Source organism: Triticum aestivum, chromosome 5D (genome assembly GCF_018294505.1).
Source record: "Triticum aestivum cultivar Chinese Spring chromosome 5D, IWGSC CS RefSeq v2.1, whole genome shotgun sequence".
In the NCBI taxonomy this organism is placed as follows: domain Eukaryota; kingdom Viridiplantae; phylum Streptophyta; class Magnoliopsida; order Poales; family Poaceae; genus Triticum; species Triticum aestivum.
This window is the reverse complement of record NC_057808.1, coordinates 272,369,507-272,394,187: the sequence shown is the minus strand read 5'-3', so window position 1 is coordinate 272,394,187 and position 24,681 is coordinate 272,369,507.

The following is a 24,681-nucleotide window of genomic DNA, read 5'->3' as shown; positions in this document are numbered from 1 at the left end:
ACATTCTAGTAAATACTAAAGTTTTCATCACACAACAAATAATAAGCAATGAAATGAACTTTAGCTCAACCAATCCTCGGCGTTGGAAACACTTGCTTTGAACCAGAAGAGTTTCTCTCGGAAGGGCCAGCTACTGTCAATCTAGAGACCAACGCAGGACTGATCATCCAGGCTGGAGCAACCTATTTGATGACCCGTATTGTGATAGCCACGGTAGGGAAGCATAGCAATGTCTGAGGTATAGATACAGTTGCTTCTCATAAATGGTAGTAAAGCTGGATCGCCTTTCACCATGACTGGATAGTTTTGTCCAAGGAAGAGCGAGTTTCCTCCAAGAGTATCAATACTAAACCAAGGAGAAGGTGTTGGCGCTAGCACAGCAGTATCCATCCCCAATACCCTGCAACGGATGTTGGAATAGGTGCGGAGAGTGCGACCATGGGAGACAACACGTTCTTCCTTAGTCACATGAGCGGTGCCCTGTATACAGACAAGAAAATGTGATCCATTGGAATAAGTTGCTAGGCGCCACTGAGTATATGGGTCCTCATGCTCATGATCATCAGCATCGTCTTCTCCCCCTTGGTTATAATTTTTTTTCAAGTATAGGTGGTGGAATGTTCACAGGACCTTGGAAACACAAGAAGGTTAATTAGTAAAGGGAAACTAGCTAACCCGCACGCATGTGGATGAAACAATTATAATTACGGTGGAAGACAAACGTACCGAAAGCATAAGGATTCCATGCAAAAACAGTGCCATGAGTGGTGGCAGCAAACACAAGACCTTCGTATTGAATTGCATCACAGTACACATCCGTGTATAGAAACTGATTTTTGAGCAATATCCATCCAGTCGAACTATGAAGGAAGGCAACAAGCTTGTCGAAGATAGAAACAACTCCATAGTCCATTAAATCCCAAGAGCGGTCGGGAACTTGAAAAATTGCCATCTTCTGTAGACGACAGTCACCATGATCGTAGTTGAACGTACGTAGAATACCGGTGTGCTCAACCTCTGGGCAGTCTGAGATTTTTGGAAGTGGAACCCGGTGACGAGTGTACACATTCAGAAGTTCCCGCTCGCAGTTGTACCAGTATAAACAACTCAATCTACATTTGCGCCTGCCCAAGCCTTACCCTCAAGCGATGGCATCTTAACATCACACGTATCATTATCAAGCGGCACCAACTTGCACAAGGCAGAGGCCTCCGTCGTCCGCGCGCTAGTCAGCAAGGTCACGGTGAAGAAGATAGGGGAGATCAAACCGCTCCTGGACCCTTGGGTTCCTTGTAATGATGTTATTAGTTGAGTCGAGAATGGTCTTGAACGAACTTACCATGCTAGCCGAGGTGATGACGTCGCACCGATCAATGAGTTCCTCCACCACGTCATCATTCATATCGGGGCAAGAATAACGGGGTCGTTTCCGGCCTGTTCCCTCCATGGAGAAGATGATCAAACACTGGCAGAAGGAAGGGTGAAGGCAAATGCAGGAGGGAGGAAGAGCGTGCGACATCAGTTCCAAATCGAAAAGGAAAGGCGAAGAGTCGGTGGATGGTTGCCACGGTACACGAAGAGGCGCCTCGGCCTACATAGACGTTCGTTCAGAAATTGTACAAAAGGACTCCCGTCATCTCACTGACATGTTGGAATGGGACCACATGTCAACGAAGAGGCTAGTGGGGAGCGGACGGTTTCCACAGAGGTCACACACTGAAGACAAGGCCATCCTGTCAGACCTAGCGCCCACACGTGATGGCTTCCGTCCCCCACACGAGCGAAGCCACTTCGCACCCCCACACGGTTGGTCTGCCACGCCGCTAGGCCAACTCCAGCGCATGTAGCTCGGACGCGCGCTCGCTCAGCCTCCTTTCCCTCGACGCCTCGGAGCTACCCAACCATGGCTACGTGTTTTGCGCAACCGGCAGTCGGATTTGGAGCGGATCCAGTCGGGCTTGAGCTCGCCCGGCTGTGAGAGGCCGCGCCGCGCCATGGACTGGCCGGGCACCGGGCCGGAAGGCCCCGGCAAGGCGGCAAGGCCGCATGTAGGTACTGACTCCTCTAGCCACTCGGATCTACACCGTCAGCGGTCCACCGGCAGATACATGAATGGCGGTCGTCCGGGCTCGGTGCTGGCCCAAAAGCTCATCGGCGCATCATTGCCACTCATTACGTGAGACGACTGCCCAAAGAAGGTCTTGCGCCGCGTGTCTACAATGTCGGAACATCCCGGATGGGTGTTCATCAAGTGCTCAATCGATAGGGTATGTGCTACTTTAGGTTCGGTTGTGCTCTCGGATTAGACTAGTTGTGCTAACTTAAAATTTTATTGTGTAGAATGGATGCAAGTTTTGGTATTGGGAAGAAGAGTACATCGATATAATGATAGAGCGCAATTTAGTAGATGTTGTAACACTTCTAGCTAGCATGGAGGCTAGAGATGAGACTAGTGCACTTGTTGATAGAATAGAGGCTAGACATGAGACTATATGCGAGGAAGCAACATCTACTTCTTTACACTTGAATAAGAAAGAAGCACGCAAGATCGAGCCTCAGTAGATCAACAATGAATGCATCGAGAAGGCACTAATCCAACTTACAGGAGCAGTTATGGAAGTTGGATATCTTCAAAAATATATTCTTGTGGTTCTTGTTTTCTTTGGTCTTGCTTCTAGTCAAATTTGGGTGATGTATTTCCATGTACCAAAAATCAATGATGAAAAAAAGATATGTGTTTGCAAAGAAAAATGTACGCGGCCGGGATGCGTCCGCGCGTTGGGCGCACGGCCAACGCATCCGAGAAATGGCCCGGACACGACCCCATTTCCCTACCCAAACAAACAGAATCCGGGCAAAACGGAGGTCCGTCTGGGGTCGTACTTTGGACTTGGCCTTACAAGTGGGACCGCAGTTGAGGAAACCGACTATCGGCAAACCCCCACCTCGCCCGCCGCGCGATGGCTAAGTTAGAGAAACGAGGAGGTTGAAGAGAGCTGTAGCACAGACTCCTGGACGTGAATGCTTGTTCTAGCCATGCCACCCTACTATATATCGAGGATTCAAGGTGCTGGTTACGTACATCAAACACATTAACATATGGCCCACCTCACACTGTGGCCAAATTTCCTAGAGTCTGTGCTAGGTTAAAAAGTGTTCTTTGTGAGGGTGGGTGGCTGGTCTCAAGTTTAAAACTTGTTGCGTATATGTAGACATAGAGATAGTGCAACAATTTTGAAAGTTTGAACCCAAACATCAGAATGCAATTTCGACGGGATTCATCCGAGGGCCTAGGATGGTGGGATTCGCAGCTATAGTAAAAACACCTGCCCGACGCGCGAAGCATGTTAAGCTAGTACAAATAGTAGTACTATTGTTGATTGGACTCATCCGACAACCTGTTGCAATGCACGTACAATTATGTATTCGGAAAATATTTTTTTGCCTCGTCGTAGCACCCACTCAGAGAAGCAACTCGAAAGCCATTCGTAAATTTAGTAAGTTTATCACAGGCATATCATTTTATTACATACAACAGGTCATGAACCCACAATGACAACGAGGATACATTATAAATACTAAAGTTTTCATCACACAACAAATAACAAGCAATGAAATGAACTTCAGCTCAACCACTCGTCAGCGTTGGAAGCACTTGCTTTGAACTAGAAGTTATTCTCTGGGAAGGGCCAGCTACTGTCAATCTCGAGACCAACGCAGGACTGATCATCCAGGCTGAAGCGGCCTATGTCAGGACCCATATTGGGATGGTAGGGATAGATACAGTTGCTTCTCATAAATGGTAGGAACGTTGTGTCAACAGCAGCTGGATCGCCTTTCACCATCATTGGATAGTTTTGTCCAAGGAAGATCGAGTTTCCTCCAAGACTTTCAATACTGAACCAGGGAGAAGGTGTTGGCGCTAGTACACTAGTATCCATCCCGAATACCCTGGAACGGATGTTGGAATAGGTCCGGAGAGTGCGACCATGCGAGACAACATCTGCCTCCTTAGTAACATCAGAAGTGCCCTATATACAGACAAGAAGAGGTGATCCATCGGAATAAGTTGCCAGGCGCCACTGAGTATATGGGTCCTACTCGTCCTCATGCTCGTGATCATCAGCATCGTCATCTCCCCCTTGGTTATAAATTTTTTCAAGTATAGGTGGTGGAATGTTCACATGACCTTGGAAACACAAGAAGGTTAATTAGTAAAGGGAAACTAGCTAACCCGCATGCATGTAGATGAAACAATTATAATTACGGTGGAAGACAAACATACCAAAAGCATCAGGATTCCATGCAAAAATAGTGCCACGAGTGGTGGCAGCAAACACAAGACCCTCATATTGAATTGCATCACAGTACTCATCGGTGTACAGAAATTGATTTTTGAGCAATATCCATCGAGGTGTGGAAGTAAGGACGGCAACAAGCTTGTCGAAGATAGCAACAACTTCATAGTTCGTGTAATCCCAAGAGCGGTTGGGAACTTGACAAATTGCTGTCTTCCGTAGACGACAGTCAACATGATCATATTTGAACTCACGTAGAATATTGGTGTACTCAACCTCTAGGCAGTCTGAGATTTTTGGAAGTGGAACCCGGTGACGAGTGTACACATTCACAAGTCCCCACTTGCAGTTGTACCCAATATAAACAACCCAATCTCCATTTGCGCCTGCCCAAGACTTACCCTCAAGCGATGGCATCTTAACATCACACGTATCATTATCAAGCGGCATCAACTTGCACAAGGCAAGGCCTCCGTCATCCGCGCGCCAGTCAACAGGGTCACGGCGAAGAAGATAGGGGAGATCAAACTGCTCCTGGACCCTTGGGTTCCTTGTAATGATGCTATTAGTTGAGTCGAGAATGGTCTTGAAGGAACCTGCCATGCTAGCCGAGGTGATGGCGTCGCACCGATCAATGAGTTCCTCCACCGCGTCATCATTCAGATCGGGGCAAGAATAACGAGGTCGTTTCTGGCCTGTTCTCCCATGGAAAAGGCGATCGAAAAATGGCAGAAGGAAGGGTGAAGGCAAAGGGAGGAGGGAGGAAGAGCGTGCCACAGCAGTTCCAAATCGAGAGGGAAAGGCGAAGAGTCGGTGGACGGTTTCCACGGTACACGAAGAGGCGCCCCGGCCTACATAGACGTCCGTTCGGAAATTGTACAAAGGACTCGTCGTCGTCTCACTGACATGTTGGAACGGGACCACATGTCAACGAAACATGGTGTGTAATTTCTCGTGCAAAATGCTATCTGGCCGCATTGGCCCGAGGTGCCGCATTAGTTATCAACCTTTATTTTTTTAATGGCGTGCCGTTCAGTTTTGAAGCACGACTAACTGGTACTGTATGCTGAGAAATATAAACTACTCTACCACTACTCCACCCCTAGTACTAGTAGTATAAAAAAGATATTTAGGCTGGAGCTTCAGCACTTTCCTGCTAAGGGCTGCCCACTTGCTTCTCACACTATCATCCTTTGTCTAGATCTAAAAAAGACGGCCTCTCTCTCCCTCCTCACCGGTGGTCACAGATCCACCGGGGAAGAAAAGGACAGGCAGCATTGACGCACTCGTCGTCGGCGAGCGAGGCCACACACTGACGACAAGGCCGTCCTCTCAGACCTAGCGCCTGCGCGGGATGGCCTCCGTCCCCAAGCTCGTTGCCGCAGTGTGTGCGGAGGACGACGACAATGAGCGAAGCCACTTCCCGCCGACCCTCAGGTATGCTACCTATTTTCGAACCATACCCTTGTTCTATTGCCCCATCTGCCACGTCGCTGCATGTGGATCTTTTTCCACTCCACCATTTGCCCCATCTCCCAATTTGCTATCCTCTGCTCTGCTGGTCACGCAGACGAATACCTTAACTTGCACTATTAAAGGAAACCCTAGTTCATGCAGACTAATCCATGTCTGGGTTGAATAAGGAAAGGAAGGGAGACTGTACTGTCCAAGAGACTAGTCATCGAACCCGCGTCTAGGTTGAAAAGGGGAAAATCAGTAGCCAAGGAACGAGTCTCGTGTCTCTTGGTTGGGGTAGAAAGGCATGACAACGCAATAGAGAATTACCAGGTCGATCGGTTTGTTGTCCTCACATAGGAAAAAGGTGGCTAAAGAGAACAAAAATGGGACGTAATCCACATATGCTGCCTGGATATTTGTTGCTCTGGGCAACCATACCTCCCTCACCACTCTATGCGTCCGTGGAGGTATATCGTATTGGTGCGCCCACTGTCCGAATGGGCCTCCCATGCTCTTATTGCCACTGTTTTGCTGTTAGTATAACGCCAACGGTCAAGTCAAGCAATGCTACTGCTAAAGTGATGCCACATTTAACTAATGCCGCACTCAGTCTAATGCCACCGATAAATTTAAGCAATGCCATTTATTGTCACTAGATTATTTCAGGGTTAGCTGTTGATTGTGGATGTATTAAAGATTTTTCAGCTAAGGCATTCTAGTGCTGTTGCACAGCCAGTATACCAACAATGAATCTTGTTACTACCTTCAGATTTTTGCACTATTAATGCTTATAGATTACATACCTCACTTTCATGAGATAAGTCATTTTTTTGTACAGTGTCAAGCGGGAAGGTCAAGAGTGGGCACCTCCCCCTCCGGCTGTTCTCTTGATTCGTTCGATCAAGTTTTTATGTTTGATTGATTATCAAGATTGGGATAGCAAGTTTTAGGTCCCCTCGAGTTCGAAATGATATTACCTTGAAGGTACATGGTTTGCAATTTTTTTATACTGTCATTAGTTAATAATGCTAGTTACCTTTAGACTTTTGTATTTGGTTTAATGCTCTTGCACAACTAGTATACCAATGCTGAAACTTGTTACCTTTACAATTTGTATTGTTAATTCTTATAGAAATCTTCTTGTGCTATAGCTTACGGAAATCTGTTCAGTAAAACCATTGTACTGTACCCTGTAATAAAATAACTACTCCACTGTTGCACTAGCCACTGGATTAGTGTAAATTTGTGCTATTCGAATGGTGTTGCATTAGTGTATGGACATATATAAAGTGTGGAAAGCTTTCCCAGATATGTGCTCAAGAAAACTACTACCTGTTTTTCTAAAGACTAGACGTTTGGGTACTTTAAATTGAACTGCGAATACGTCTTATATTAAGGAATAGAGGGTGTAGAGTTCACTCAAATTATCCCAGTAAAGCTAGTCACACCTTTGTTAAAATTAATGTTCATTATGTTATCAGAGGAGGTCTGTATGTTTGTCTCTAATGCCTGTCGACTACATAATTGACATCACGATGTAATGTTAAGTCATTTCCTTTTGTACAGTGTCACTGAATTGTTAAGGCGGTGATGGCATTTTATTTTAGTTCAACTACACAAAATATGCTTAAAAGAAGAGGAAAGGTCAGGAATGGTTCAATTTTTCAGAAAAAACTATGTATGCCTTCCTGACATCAGCCGTTGTTGCCTTATTTATCCCTTCAAACATGTGGTTAGAAACAGTCTTGCTACCTTTTCCCATTAAGAAATTGGAATGCTTATATTTGTGAGTCTATGCTTCAACTAGTGCCACTTTTATAGTAATCACACTTTCAATATCTATGCAAACAGGAATGCTCGATTTTAGTGGAACTGCACAAAAAGTCCAAATGGTTCAACATTAGGAGCATGTTTTCTTCCAAACCTTTATATCCAATTGGTGGCACTATGAGCTGTTCATTATGCAGGTACAAGGTTTGCTACTATCTTGCTACTCTTTTTGTACTGTCATTAGATAATAATACTAGTGGTTTGCATGTGAATTTATTGGCAGGGTGGACCTACATTGGAGGTGCAGGACAAGATTCAATGATTGGATGCTCAATTTCAGTTGTATCGATTTCACCTCTTCCATCACTGCGAACATGGATATCCTTGGTCTGATGAAAAATAAGCGCTATATTTCTGCTCTGAACGAGCAAATCAATTCAGTATGAAATTGTCCAGGGCAAAACATGACTGTATCAAATTGTCCAGTGCAAAACATGACAGATGCTAAGCGGAAGAGACGTGTTTAAACCAAAAATACAAGGTGGGTATATGTTTACTAGCTGCTTGATATTTGTGCAGACAGATATGTCTGCCCATTGCTATTTGGCAAACAAACAAAGTGACCGCAATTTTGGTTGAACTGCACAAGAGAATAGTATAGTCACTGCATGTAGTGCCATTTGAAACTAGACACAGAAAGATTGGATAGTCACTTCATGGACTGCAGAAAAGTAGTACTATACTATTTATTGGCCAACACTAGGTGCTTCATTGCTTTGGTCTGATTATACAATGGGCATCATTTTGCCTAAGTTAAAGTTTGTATTCCGAAAATAGTCTCGCCGTGTGGTCGAGAGAAGACCAAATCATATTGCAGTGGATGTTCCTCCATCATATGTGGTTCATTCTCATGGTTCCAGCAGTTGGTGAGACCACTTACGTTTGCAAGAGGAATTGTAGATTTCACAAACAATTTTGTCTTTCACTCTGTACTGAATGTTGGCCAAGAGAAGCATCCATGTTAGTAGGAAGAACAGATGTTTATTCTAGATCTTTGCTTTTTGTGGCATCCCGTCTTAGAGAAAATCGGAACGCCCCGTATTCTAGCCCAGAGATCGAGGAGAAGTCTTCTGGAATACGACACTGCTTAGCATAGAACAAACCAGCTTTCTATTATTACATGGATATTAATACAAGGTCTCCGATAGTACAATGAATAACATCGGCACGGCAACACTACGCCATCCTCAGTTGCTCTATGCAAGCAGCAGAACAACTCGAAGCAGCGGAAAAACTACTGGCAGCGGAACAACGATGGCGGTGGTGAACTCCACTCCCCAGGGACTCTGGCTGGAATGCTTATCCTAGCTCGCGAACACAGGAACAATACCAAACAAGTAAGCAATCCAGGCACGACCTGCAAGCTGGCATGACACGCCAGGTCAGTACATTGAATGTACTTGCAAGCTCACAATAACCAGAAGCATTCAAGACAAACATCAGCATGGCATTTACAGGTTAAGCAGGAATTAGCATGAGATCCTCATGACAACATGACATGAGCAACTTGAACATGATACAGCTAGAACAACATGAGCATGGCATGAACATATGAATCTGACGATACTAGCATGCAACATGATGACACTATATGCACTATTTATTCTGCTCGGGTTACTACGTAACCATCACATGCATCACTTACCAACCTCGGACGTCACACGATCATCTCAGGATCAAATCAAGCTTGGTATAAACAATACCGTTGTAATCATTAAATGACCACAAGGAGCTTGATCTTTACCCATGATTCTCGCACAACATCACGAATATCCAACAACTCGGTATCCTCGATACCACGGTGATCATTCCGGCGATCACAACCATGACCAACACTTGGTCTCAAACGGTGATCTTTCCGGTGATCACAACCAACTTATCTCATCATCGAACCGGGGTTGTCATTAATCAAGTTATTATTAATACTGTTGACTCACGGTGTGACCGACACGAACTTGGCCCTTATTCGCGGGCGCGGCTATCGATAGATTTAATATACACTCTGCAGAGGTTGGTACACTGTACCCACAATACGGAACCCATGGCCTCGCATTCCCATTCGGGTGGACCAACGGCGTTCCGACAAAACCGATCTACTGCCATGACACTCTCTCGGCCACTCCGACTCACTCCCCACTGGGCTAGTCCTGGGTGGCCCCGTGTGTACCAAAGACACAACGACTACCGTCGTGGCCAAAACGTCCCTCAAGGGGACCGGATCCATAATAACAACAACGGGCACACAAGGTTATGTCCGCCTACCTGATCAGGGTAGCGCGTGCCCATAACCTTCCCTCGTTGGAGGCACCGGCGAGAGGCACAACAATAGACCCAGTTAGGACCTTCCCATAAAGGTAAGAGTGGTTGCACTGGTCAGTTTCGATATGGTGGCACCATGACTCAGCCAACAGTTGTTCAAGTTCAATTAAATCCGGTAAAACTTGAATGCAATATGCTGAGCCATGATAAAATAACATGATGCATGTACAAAGCATGAGCATGATATCAACATAAGCACGGGATGCAACATAACTATCCACCATATCAACTATGAATAATCTCAAACTGAACATGGCATAATGACGAGCATAAATATTACAAGTGCAACACTACTCATAGTATAACATGACCACTAGTATCAACCATAAATACCATGCAAGAACTCATAAATAACATTACCGAGTAACACTTAACCAACTAACAGCAAAGGAACAACGCATATTAACAGTACTCCATAACCGACGTTAGTCATGCACCGAAGAACATGACCAACCCAACATGTACTACTATCAAGCATGGCAATGTGAAAGTAATACTAGCAACTAGCAGGGCATGATAACCAGGTGCATAACAACATAGCAAGCAAGTAAGCACTAACCCAGAAGCATTACCGAAACAACGATAACCATATTTTAAACAAGCAATCATTTAATAAATATTCAAGTTTAAAACCATGGCTATTGCATGACTATCATGCAAGTGGGTATTGTGGCTTGCCTGGGGGTGAAGAAGGCACCGGGAAGAAGTGCGGTGAAGCCGCGAAAAGATTTGCCGGAAACACTTCCCTCTCGAAAGGGGCTGGTTAACGGCAAGGGCAAGATCATCATTTTCAGAATGTTGAAACATAATGAAAATGATACCAACAGAACGGGCTCGACGAAACAAAGAAATGGGCTTTAGATTCACCTCATTTGGAGTTATGAGCAAAAAGATATAGCTGTTTTTCTGCCAGGGACCCATCTATAAAGAAATATTTTTCAGTCTGGGCCTATACAGAAAAACTGAAAGCGCCTACGGCCGAAATACGCTTTCTGCAAAGGGAAGCGTTTTTTCAGTCGCAGTTAACCAAAGTAGGCTTTCTTAGCAGGAAAACATATTGCAGAGGATACGTGTCCACTTATCTGACTAGGCAGAGGCGGGATCGGGCGCGAGGTCGCTGACGTGCGTGGTCCCACGGGGTGGGGCCCGTCACTTATCCACGCTGGCCGCCCGAGTCAACACATGCAGGGGCGGGGCCGGGCATGAGTGGCTGCCAGGTGGGGTCGGGGAAAGGAGGGGGCCCACCTGGCCTGGCTCCTTCTTCCTCCTCGCGCGTGCCCGACGGAGCAGAGCGGGGGCGCGGCTCCGGTGACGAGCGCTAGTGCTTCCGGCCACCGTAGGCGGCGCTCTACCTACCCACGTGCTCAGGGCGACGAGGCCGACCCGTTCCAGGACAGAACGGACCTCGAGGAGGGCGGTGTTGAGAGAAGCAAGCACTCCGGCGGAGGGGGCTTCGGGTGGAGATGGGACTCGAGGCCATAGTGGCTCCGGCGAGGGGGAAAGGAACTGGGGATGGTCGCCGGAGTGGGGCGGTCTACTGGTGGTGGTAGGAGCGAGGGAGTGGCTCGGGTTCGCTCCAATTTAGGAGGGCCGAGGCGGCGGCCATGGCGACAGAGGGAGGGCAGGAGAGCTTCTCGAGCTCGGAGAAGAGGTCAGGGAGGCTTGCTGGAGTGGGTTGAGGCTGGTGTTGTGCTTGAAGAGCTCGGGGAGGGCCATTTATAGGCGCGGGGTGAGGTGCCGAGCTGTCGTCACCGCGGACGCGTGGCCGGCGCTGCGGATGCGTGCGCGCGCGCATGGCCTCAGAGGCAGGCGATGAGGGAGGCACATAGGAGAGCTCACGGGGAGGAGGAGGCCAAAGGAGAAGCAGAGGAAGAAGCCGAGTGCCATTAAAGCTCAGTCGGCCACAGTGCGCCCGTGGGCGCGCGGCGACGAGCGCTGACGGAGGAGCTGACGGAGGGGGAAGTGGCTCCAGGAGGATGGTGACGACGCTGGCTAGCTGTTGGACATGCTCACGAGCGCGAGGACGACGAGAGGAGGAGGGAGTCCAGGACAAACAGTCACTGGACACGGCCACTGCACACAGAGCACGTGCACAGGCACGCCATTGTCGCGGTCACCGCATGCACTGGCATGTAGAGGGGGAGAGGGCCTGGAACTTGTTGTCTAGTGGTAAGTCCTTCCAGGGGAGGTTACAACTGATGTGGTAGTTCGGTGAAAAGAGCTCCGGTTGAATGGTAATTAACCTCTGAAGTTTACTGCAGTAAACTTGGATGAGAACTGCTGATCAACAGGAAGGAGTTTGGAAGCAATGGAGTTTCCTGGTAGGTCTAGGGTAAGAAGGACTTTCACCCTGGTAACTTGGAGAGGATTAGGATCAAGATTTAATGTAGTTGCTTAACAACCACATAAATTGGTCCAGAAACTAGATTAGGATGATGCACTCTGATGAAGCATCAACTTGAGCTCAAATTGGGCAAGGCAGAGTCATTTGGTCCTATGAAGATGGTCAAAAAGTCTCATACCAATTGGACTAGCCAAACTGGTACTTGCTTCAGAAATATCTCCTCTGGACAGAAACTTGCAAAAATTCTAGAAGAATAATGGCTTTATGAACCATGCCCAAAATGGGTGGAGGAAGGTTATATGGATAATAGAAGGCCTAGAAAAATTGGAAGCCATAATGGAGCAAGATAAAATATACTTGCTTCACAAACTGAAATTTTGGACAGAATCAAAGAATTGAAGATGAGCTCACATGGAGGCATGACATGAGCTATACTTTGGTGGAGGGCTATGATATGATGATATGAGGGATCATGCAAAATAGCAACTCATGTGGATATGCCTAGCTTGCACCTCCTTCACAAAGCTTCTTTCTGGATAGAAACTTTGGAAAATCATAATTAAATAATTACTAGGCAAATGAGGCTGCATTTTGGCATGTGGCAATGATATGGACAGGAAAAGGTGTCCAAGGAGTTTGCGGTCAATTGGGAAAAGGAAAATAGCACTTGCTTCACAATGTGCCATTTAGGGCAGAATAGGAAATGAATTATTTGAGCATGATGATAAAAATGACAAATGAAATATTTTGCCATATTTGAGAAAGATATGACCCAAACAATTTATGAGAATTATTTGGGAATTTTAGGAGTGATGGAAATAAAGGTTGCTTCACAACCTAGGGTAATTTGAGTTATTCCTTTAATAGAAAAGGAATATTCCCAATAAAAAGAATATTGGGATTTGGGCTAGGATGAAAATGATAGGGTCAAGGGAAGGATTTGGGTATGACAAGCCACTCTGGAAGCAAACAAGAGTTCATCTTCTTCCGTTTCCAGACCACATAGCCACGGAAGAAGGAAACTCAAGCAAAAACCTCAGAAAAACAAAAGAAAAAAGAAAGGGCCAAAAATCAGGCTGTCACAAACCTTACCGCCTTAAAGAAATCTCGTCCTCGAGATTTGGTTGCTCAGGGAACTAGTATGAAGATACTGACTTAAGGAAACTGTTTCCAACTCGGGTATCCTTTTTCTTATTTTTTTCCCACTAAATTTTTATCTGACTGGTCCTGGGGTGGTCTGATTCACTGTATCCATATTCTGACAGATCCTGCCTGGCTGGTTCATGTTTATATAGGCTCCCATTTCTTTTTAGATCTGCCGACTTAACTGACTGTGATGGATTCTCACGACTGAAATATATGTCGGTCTCACAAATCCAAGAGTGATTTCCGCTGGTTGTGTCATCCGGCACTGACAATCTTTCATGAAGTGGTGATCAGATTTTTCTAGTGGACACCCAAGCTCTAACTCCTTGCCTTGGGTTCCTCCACTAAATGCAGGTCCTTTGGGTTCCAAACAGTGAGTTGGGTCATAACCGCTTTCCTGACAGATTCTGGCTTATCGCGGAAGTTTCTGAATCATCTTAACTGGTTCCACTGTCTTGAGTATCGGATCCGTACCAAATATTTGATTGTCACCTGTCGTGGCTAGCATAAGAGTTTGACTTGTATGATAATATCTGCAGACTTGACTGATGGTGGTTCTGCACCACGCGGGTCTTGCAACAATTTTCACACCTGCATCACTGGTCTTGCTCCTTCATTATTGTTTTCTTGGCCTAGATCCTTGGCTGAAAGAGCTGGGTCATATTGCTTCTTCGTATCACCATAGGTACTGTTTGTGCAATTTTTCGGCAATCGCAGCTTATCCTCATTTTTCTGACAGGGTACCCCATTAAATGGCAGGTTCAACACCCCTCAAGTTCTGACCGCAGGAAAATGATCATCCGAACCTTTGCAAGAAATCGGCAAATAAATCAGCAGCCACCAGAACGGTCTTTACAACTCAGATCTGGGACATTACTAAAATAACTTAACCACGGCTCAGGACGGCCGAAAAGCAGCTCAGAACATGTGACCGGGTTGATAAGGAGAAGGTGGCAGCTCCCTAAAATAGCCAAAAAGCAGCTATAGGGCTACTGTCACAAAAAGAAACTCAACAGCTGTACGAGACGGCCGAAAAGTAGCTTAGAACTCGTGACAGTCGTTGAAGAGAGAAATACAAATCGGCATCCACCCCGGATAGCTAAAAACAGCTTAGATCACAGGCGTGGTGCCGTCATTGGAGAAAAAGGGGACAAGGGCTCACCAGGATCATTTTCCAGGTTCACAGGTACTTGCATTAAGCTCATTGATGTCGTCAATCCTCATAATCCTTTTTCACACTGTGGTGTATACTGGCTTTCCTCTCTTAACCATCCTTACGTGGTTGTCAGATCATCATCCGAGTGACTTGTATGATCTTGGTGGTATGCTCACCGCATATATATGAGAATCTGATTTCCGAGACAGACGTGTATTCTGACTTATTCTTGCTTCTGACCAAAATGTTGCAGATCTGATTCTCGGGATTCACTGCCATATGCTATCAATTCACAGTGTACTACCTTGTACCAATGTCTTACAGATGAAGATTGGCTGGCTTGTGCTTGAAACTTTCGTCGGACAGCTTGCTGAAGAAGACTGGGTACCGTGCTTCAGAAGCTTACCCCCTTAAAGACTTTGCTGGGGAAAGACTCAGTACCTTATGTCGGAAGCTTTTGTGGTTGCTTACTGAAGAAGGCATAGTACCTTGTACGGGAAATCATCCATGTATCGTACTGAGGAAGATAGATGAATCTTGCCTTGGAAGCTTCTCGGGTATCTTGCGAGGGAAGATTGGGTTGCTTACACCAGAAGCTTCTTATTGTGATATGCGGACCGATTTCCACATATATAACCATCTGAATATTTTTGTTATTGATTTCTTGTATGAAACGGGGTTTTGCAGGACTATCCTCCTTTCTGAGTACATGCCATATTTTTGCTTGCTTCTAGGTACATCGGGTTCCAAAATCATCCTCAATGAAAAATTAAACTTGTTTCTGAGCCATACCTTTGATAATATTCTGTCAACCTTGCACATAATTTTATCTTCTTGCTGATTTGATCATTTCTGCTATGAGGAGTGCATGCTGAGAGAGACTTGACACTCAGTAACATGATCAAATATCCCCCAATCTGAATGCAGTCAGCTGAGAATCCCATACTGATGTGAGGAGTACACGTTAATGCAAACTTTAGACTGACATTCCATCCAGGATTTCTTTTGTATTCAGACGACCTATTTCCAATTTCACTGCAGTTTGCTGACAATTCCATTATGTTTAGCTGAGTTTCCAATTATATGCATTTCTTGCTGACTCTTCGGTTCCGGTGTCGGCTGACGAGCAACTTTAATAGGGGAAAATTTGTAACACCGGAGGCCCAAAGAAAGAAACAAATGAAACGACTAAAACAAAAGCACACAAGCATACTACTAATTTAATTAATCAAGCAATCATCACATATTACTGCTACTCACACCATAATATGCATGCACACCTAAGCACACAAATCACGCGGAAACTCCGGTATTACGGTCTAATATGCTGTGGCGGTGTGCATGAAAATTATATCCATGTGTGGAAGGAGTTGGCGTAGCCGAAGCTACACCAAGCACTGGCTGAACAGTGGCTGGATCTGGATGGATACACAGGTGAGGACGGACTTGACGATCAAGTAGCGAGACACAAAAGTCACGACCACATCATCATCAAGCGTACGAGAGGGATTCGTACACGTCCAAAGAATAGAATGACTGGGTAGGATAGTGGTGGAAAAACAAGGCTCGCTGGCATTGCCCTTTCCTGATAACCAAGATCAGTAAGGATTGCCAGAGGGATGAGATGGATGGCATGATTCGGGATAGAAACAAGTCTATCACCGAAATAATATGGGTGGGTGGCGGAAAAATATATGCGATACCTGAGCATAACTCCTGCAATTGGTGTCTGGAACTCTGGGTACCAGGGCATTGCTCTGCTCGGACAGAGATGATGCCGAACACCAAAGAGCAGACATCCTAAGAAGGAGGGTGCAGGCGGTGGACCGATAACGATGCCGCCTACACTCACAAGATCAACCGTTGGTGACAAAATAATAATCTATATGCATGCTATGCGACAAACAAATGCAACAATCAATTGCAACAAACCAACTGGGGTCTATACTACCGCTTTCTAATGTTCGCGCGGGCTAAGGCATCCTACAGCCAGACCTGCTCTAATACCAAGCCTGTGGCACCCCGTCTTAGAGAAAATCGGAACGCCCCGTATTCTAGCCCAGAGATCGAGGAGAAGTCTTCTGGAATACGACACTGCTTAGCATAGAACAAACCAGCTTTCTATTATTACATGGATATTAATACAAGGTCTCCGATAGTACAATGAATAACATCGGCACGGCAACACTACGCCATCCTCAGTTGCTCTATGCAAGCAGCAAAACAACTCGAAGCAGCGGAAAAACTACTGGCAGCGGAACAACGATGGCGGTGGTGAACTCCACTCCGCATGGACTCTGGCTGGAACACTTATCCTAGCTCGCGAACACAGGAACAATACCAAACAAGTAAGCAATCCAGGCACGACCTGCAAGCTGGCATGACACGCCAGGTCAGTACATTGAATGTACTTGCAAGCTCACAATAACCAGAAGCATTCAAGACAAACATCAGCATGGCATTTACAGGTTAAGCAGGAATTAGCATGAGATCCTCATGACAACATGACATGAGCAACTTGAACATGATACAGCTAGAACAACATGAGCATGGCATGAACATATGAATCTGACGATACTAGCATGCAACATGATGACACTATATGCACTATTTATTCTGCTCGGGTTACTACGTAACCATCACATGCATCACTTACCAACCTCGGACGTCACACGATCATCTCAGGATCAAATCAAGCTTGGTATAAACAATACCGTTGTAATCATTAAATGACCACAAGGAGCTTGATCTTTACCCATGATTCTCGCACAACATCACGAATATCCAACAACTCGGTATCCTCGATACCACGGTGATCATTCCGGCGATCACAACCATGACCAACACTTGGTCTCAAACGGTGATCTTTCCGGCGATCACAACCAACTTATCTCATCATCGAACCGGGGTTGTCATTAATCAAGTTATTATTAATACTGTTGACTCACGGTGTGACCGACACGAACTTGGCCCTTATTCGCGGGCGCGGCTATCGATAGATTTAATATACACTCTGCAGAGGTTGGTACACTGTACCCACAATACGGAACCCATGGCCTCGCATTCCCATTCGGGTGGACCAACGGCGTTCCGACAAAACCGATCTACTGCCATGACACTCTCTCGGCCACTCCGACTCACTCCCCACTGGGCTAGTCCTGGGTGGCCCCGTGTGTACCAAAGACACAACGACCACCGTCGTGGCCAAAACGTCCCTCACGGGGACCGGATCCATAATAACAACAACGGGCACACAAGGTTATGTCCGCCTACCTGATCAGGGTAGCGCGTGCCCATAACCTTCCCTCGTTGGAGGCACCGGCGAGAGGCACAACAATAGACCCAGTTAGGACCTTCCCATAAAGGTAAGAGTGGTTGCACTGGTCAGTTTCGATATGGTGGCACCATGACTCAGCCAACAGTTGTTCAAGTTCAATTAAATCCGGTAAAACTTGAATGCAATATGCTGAGCCATGATAAAATAACATGATGCATATACAAAGCATGAGCATGATATCAACATAAGCACGGGATGCAACATAACTATCCACCATATCAACTATGAATAATCTCAAACTGAACATGGCATAATGACGAGCATAAATATTACAAGTGCAACACTACTCATAGTATAACATGACCACTAGTATCAACCATAAATACCATGCAAGAACTCATAAATAACATTACCGAGTAACACTTAACCAACTAACAGCAAAGGAACAACGCATATTAACAGTACTCCATAACCGACGTTAGTCATGCACCGAAGAACATGACCAACCCAACATGTACTACTATCAAGCATGGCAATGTGAAAGTAATACTAGCAACTAGCAGGGCATGATAACCAGGTGCATAACAACATAGCAAGCAAGTAAGCACTAACCCAGAAGCATTACCAAAACAACGATAACCATATTTTAAACAAGCAATCATTTAATAAATATTCAAGTTGAAAACCATGGCTATTGCATGACTATCATGCAAGTGGGTATTGTGGCTTGCCTGGGGGTGAAGAAGGCACCGGGAAGAAGTGCGGTAAAGCCGCGAAAAGATTTGCCGGAAACACTTCCCTCTCGAAAGGGGCTGGTTAACGGCAAGGGCAAGATCGTCATTTTCAGAATGTTGAAACATAATGAAAATGATACCAACAGAACGGGCTCGACGAAACAAAGAAATGGGCTTTAGATTCACCTCATTTGGAGTTATGAGCAAAAAGATATAGCTGTTTTTCTGCCAGGGACCCATCTATAAAGAAATATTTTTCAGTCTGGGCCTATACAGAAAAACTGAAAGCGCCTACGGCCGAAATACGCTTTCTGCAAAGGGAAGCATTTTTTCAGTCGCAGTTAACCAAAGTAGGCTTTCTTAGCAGGAAAACATATTGCAGAGGATACGTGTCCACTTATCTGACTAGGCAGAGGCGGGATCGGGCGCGAGGTCGCTGACGTGCGTGGTCCCACGGGGTGGGGCCCGTCACTTATCCACGCTGGCCGCCCGGGTCAACACATGCAGGGGCGGGGCCATGCATGAGTGGCTGCCAGGTGGGGTCGGGGAAAGGAGGGGGCCCACCTGGCCTGGCTCCTTCTTCCTCCTCGCGCGTGCCCGACGGAGCAGAGCGGGGGCGCGGCTCCGGTGACGAGCGCTAGTGCTTCCGGCCACCGTAGGCGGCGCTCTACCTACCCACGTGCTCAGGGCGACGAGGCCGACCCGTTCCAGGACAGAACGGACCTCGAGGAGGGCGGTGTTGAGAGAAGCAAGCACTCCGGCGGAGGGGGCTTCGGGTGGAGATGGGACTCGAGGCCATAGTGGCTCCGGCGAGGGGGAAAGGCACTAGGGTTGGTCGCCGGAGTGGGGCGGTCTACTGGTGGTGGTAGGAGCGAGGGAGTGGCTCGGGTTCGCTCCAATTTAGGAGGGCCGAGGCGGCGGCCATGGCGACAGAGGGAGGGCAGGAGAGCTTCTCGAGCTCGGAGAAGAGGTCAGGGAGGCTTGCTGGAGTGGGTTGAGGCTGGTGTTGTGCTTGAAGAGCTCGGGGAGGGCCATTTATAGGCGCGGGGTGAGGTGCCGAGCTGTCGTCACCGCGGACGCGTGGCCGGCGCCGCGGATGCGTGCGTGCGCGCATGGCCTCAGAGGCAGGCGACAAGGGAGGCACATAGGAGAGCTCACGGGGAGGAGGAGGCCAAAGGAGAAGCAGAGGAAGAAGCCGAGTGCCATTAAAGCTCAGTCGGCCACAGTGCGCCCATGGGTGCGCGGCGACGAGCGCTGACGGAGGAGCTGACGGAGGGGGAAGTGGCTCCAGGAGGATGGTGAGGACGCTGGCTAGCTGTTGGACATGCTCACGAGCGCGAGGACGACGAGAGATGGAGGGAGTCCAGGACAAACAGTCACTAGACGCGGCCACTGCACACAGAGCACGTGCACAGGCACGCCATTGTCGCGGTCACCGCGTGCACTGGCATGTAGAGGGGGAGAGGGGCTGGAACTTGTTGTCTAGTGGTAAGTCCTTCCAGGGGAGGTTACAACTGATGTGGTAGTTCGGTGAAAAGAGCTCCGGTTGAATGGTAATTAACCTCTGAAGTTTACTGCAGTAAACTTGGATGAGAACTGCTGATCAACAGGAAGGAGTTTGGAAGCAATGGAGTTGCCTGGTAGGTCTAGGGTAAGAAGGACTTTCACCCTGGTAACTTGGAGAGGATTAGGATCAAGATTTAATGTAGTTGCTTAACAACCACATAAACTGGTCCATAAACTAGATTAGGATGATGCACTCTGATGAAGCATCAACTTGAGCTCAAATTGGGCAAGGCAGAGTCATTTGGTCCTATGAAGATGGTCAAAAAGTCTCATACCAATTGGACTAGCCAAACTGGTACTTGCTTCAGAAATATCTCCTCTGGACAGAAACTTGCAAAAATTCTAGAGGAATAATGGCTTGATGAACCATGCCCAAAATGGGTGGAGGTAGGTTGTATGGATAATATAAGTCCTAGAAAAATTGGCAGCCATAATGGAGCAAGATAAAATATACTTGCTTCACAAACTGAAATTTTGGACAGAATCAAAGAATTGAAGATGAGCTCACATGGAGGCATGACATGAGCTATACTTTGGTGGAGGGCTATGATATGATGATATGAGGGATCATGCAAAATGGCAACTCATTTGGATATGCCTAGCTTGCACCTCCTTCACAAAGCTTCTTTCTGGATAGAAACTTTGGAAAATCATAATTAAATAATTACTAGGCAAATGAGGTTGCATTTTGGCATGTGGCAATGATATGGACATGAAAAGGTGTCCAAGGAGTTTGAGGTGAATTGGGAAAAGGAAAATAGCACTTGCTTCACAATGTGCCATTTAGGGCAGAATAGGAAATGAATTATTTGAGCATGATGATAAAAATGACAAATGAAATATTTTGCCATATTTGAGAAAGATATGACCCAAACAATTTATGAGAATTATTTGGGAATTTTAGGAGTGATGGAAATAAAGGTTGCTTCACAACCTAGGGCAATTTGAGTTATTCCTTTAATAGAAAAGGAATATTCCCAATAAAAAGAATATCGGGATTTGGGCTAGGATGAAAATGACAGGGTCTAGGGAAGGGTTTGGGTATGACAAGCCACTCTGGAAGCAAACAAGAGTTCATCTTCTTCCGTTTCCAGACCACATAGCCATGGAAAAAGGAAACTCAAGCAAAAACCTCAGAAAAACAAAAGAAAAAAGAAAGGGCCAAAAATCAGGCTGTCACACTTTTGGAGCTACATATTTGTATATGATCTGTGAATCATTGAGATGCATTAACATGTTGATCTTATGTATGGGAATCGTACTAGTTGGTTTTGAATTTGGGCTACTAATGTGAATATATTACAATGCCAGGCCTGTGAGTCTCGTGTGAACATTTCGAAGGATTGGCTCTTACTGCTGTGCAAAGCATGATCCAGTGCAAAACATGACAGATGCTAAGCGGAAGAGACATGTTTAAACCGAAAATACAAGGTGGGGTATATGTTTACTAGCTGCTTGATATTTGTGCAGACAAAGATGTCTACCCGTTGCTATTTGGGAAACACACAAAGTGACCGCAATTTTGGTTGAATTGCACAAGAGAATAGTATAGTCACTGCATGCAGTGCCATTTGAAAATAGACACAGAAAGATTGGATAGTCACTTCATGGACTGCAGAAAAGTAGTACTGTACTATTTATTGGCCAACACTAGGTGCTTCATTGCTATGGTGTTATTATACAATGGGCATCATTTTGCCTAAGTTAAAGTTTGTATTCCGAAAATAGTCTCGCCGTGTGATCGAGAGAAGACCAAATCATATTGCAGCGGATGTTCCTCCATCATGTGTGGTTCATTCTCATGGTTCCAGCTGTTGGTGAAACCACTTACGTTTGCAAGAGGAATTGTAGACTTCGCAAACAAATTTGTCTTTCATTTTGTACTGAATGTTGGCCAAGAGAAGCATCCATGTTAGTAGGAAGAACAGATGTTTTTTCTAGATCTTTGCTTTTGGAGCTACATATTTATATATGATCTGTGAATCATTGAGATGCAGCAACATGTTGATCTTATGTATGGGAATCATACTAGTTGGTTTTGAATTTGGGCTACTAATGTGAACATATTACAATGCCAGGCTTGTGAGTCTTGTGTGAACATTTTGAACGGATCGGCTCTTACTGCTGTGCACAACATGATCCTTATTTCTGTGTTCTCAGTGTTTACAAGTTACTAACAGTTCCTTATTTCTGTTCGCTCAGTGTTTACAAGTTACTGATCAATCACTAGCTAGCCTACTAATGCGCTCCTGGCAGTTTTAGTTGCGACGCAAGATCCGAAGTGGCAGTTTTTTGAATAAAAATGCCTACCTCTGAAGAAACTGACAAGCTGCTCGGAAGAAAATGCCATGCGAATCTGAAGAAACTGCCAGCAAAAACATTCGCAAATGCCTTATCTCCCAGCGAATGTTCATCAGCTAATGCGATACTACATGTACACCATCTGACCTACTCGATCCTACACGTACACTATCCGACCTACTCGATCCTACACGGATAAATAGCAGATCACACACGTACTACCTCCTTTCCGCTTTGCAGGGCTCAATTCAAAATACGACCTACTCGATCCTACACGAATAAGTAGCGGATCACGCACGTACTACCTCCTTTCCGGTTTGCAGGGCTTAATTCAAAATTCTCACCAACCAAGGTAGATGATGAGTGGTGGAATCATTTTTGACAAGGAGGAGTACCACATCTGGATGATTTGAGTGCGCTCGTTTGATCGTCATGTCGGCGTGCGACCTAGCACGGACGGGACGCACCACTGACGGGACGGGTCAGTTTTTCTAGTTTTCCACGGCAAGCTGGCACGCTAAGCCATGCCTGCTTATGCATTGAATTCCGATGACCGCGATGACCATCGCATTTCCCGCAACACGCTGGTTTGCCTACCTTCCGCATATAATTACTATTTCCCGGCCTTCTCCGGTGGCACCATCACCCAACTCGCCCTATCCTCATAAGCCCTCACCGGCCCGACGTCACTCGCCACTTATCCTCGCTCTCGCCACGTCCTCCATGCCCCCACCCGTCCGCGATAGGCGATGCTAGAGGCGGTCACCGCCGGAACTAGTGTCCGGTTTTTCACCGGAAGGAAGACGGAGGGAGGAGGCATTATATCGGTCTTTAGATGGCAATGCGGAGTATGAGGAGTTTTTTGGAGCGCGACCGCCTGGCGGAGGACCAGCGTATCGCCGATATGCGCCGCCAGCGGGACATGGAGCAGCAGCGCACCGATGCTCTGAGTCGCGAGCAGAGCGCCCGCAACTGGGCCGACTACGTGGAGGCCAGCGCCCGACAAATAGCCTTGGAGGCTGTCGGGCACGCATGCGTTCGCGACGCCGAATTTTACTACCAGCTCGTCAAGTGGGTTTCCCGCTTAGAAGCCGAAGCTTCGGCGGACCACGCCAACATGGAAAGGGCCAACACGCGCGAGCAACGCGCCCCATCGCGCCTCTGGAAAGTCCGAGGCGAGGCGGAGGACGCCGGTGCCGGCGTTTAGCATGTACCGCAGATGGCGGCCGGCATCGTTTAGTTAGCTAAGAGTAAGTTAGTATTTTTACACTACTAGAGTATTAGTGGGAGTAGATAGTTAACTTGGCTATGATGGTTGTCAACGTGGAAGTTCAGTACTCTATATCTGGATCAGACCTGTTACTTTGCTCTGAATGTTGAACTTTCCGTTTGAATGTATGAAATGGGCTGTTATTTTTTTAAATGGGTTGTATTTGTCCGCCACGGGTTTAGAGGCTGACTTGTGGGCCTACCAGGTTGACGCGTACACAATTAGGAGATGATTGTTCATGGAGAGGATGACAGCAGGGACCCACCAAGGTCATGGCAGTACGCAAGCAAGTGCCTCCTTATTTCAAGCCAATAAAAAAATGGCTCCTCCTAATGGATTTATGACATCTGGGTCCCATGCCATTGTCAACGCAGTCAATAAACGAGAGAATTGCACAACGAGCGGCTGACACCAGGGACCCAGCAGCTCGCCCAGTTATTTTTGTTTTGGGTTAATTTGATAAATGCCACTCCAAATCTGATGATTCCGAGAAATGCCACTGCAATTTCCAAACTTCGAAAAATGCCATTTCATGCCATTTCCAGTGGCATTTTTTGAAGTCTGGAGTGGGTTTTTTTTCAAAGTTTGCAAAAACTGCAGTGGAGTTTTTCAAAGTTTGCAAAACTTGCAGTGGCGTTTTTAAAAGTTTGGAAATTGTAGTGGCATTTTTATGAATCGCCATAATTGGAGTGGCATTTATCTAATTTGTTTTTGAGACGGAAGCAGGGTGTCAACTGGGCTGTGCGGGGCACTCTGGCCTGTCTGGACAGCCTTTTCTTTTATGTTTACCACAGACCAGCCAGTAGTTTTGTTTTCTTTCTGAAAATGGCTAGCCCAGTTTTTTGTGATTTGTCAAGTAAGTCGCTTTGTTAGGCTTGTTGAGCTGCAAATCTTTCAAGACGAGGAGAGCTTCATTCGGCTGGCCGAGAAAATGGCCTATCAGTAATGAGAAATGGGATGTACATTTTTAAAACACATCAAA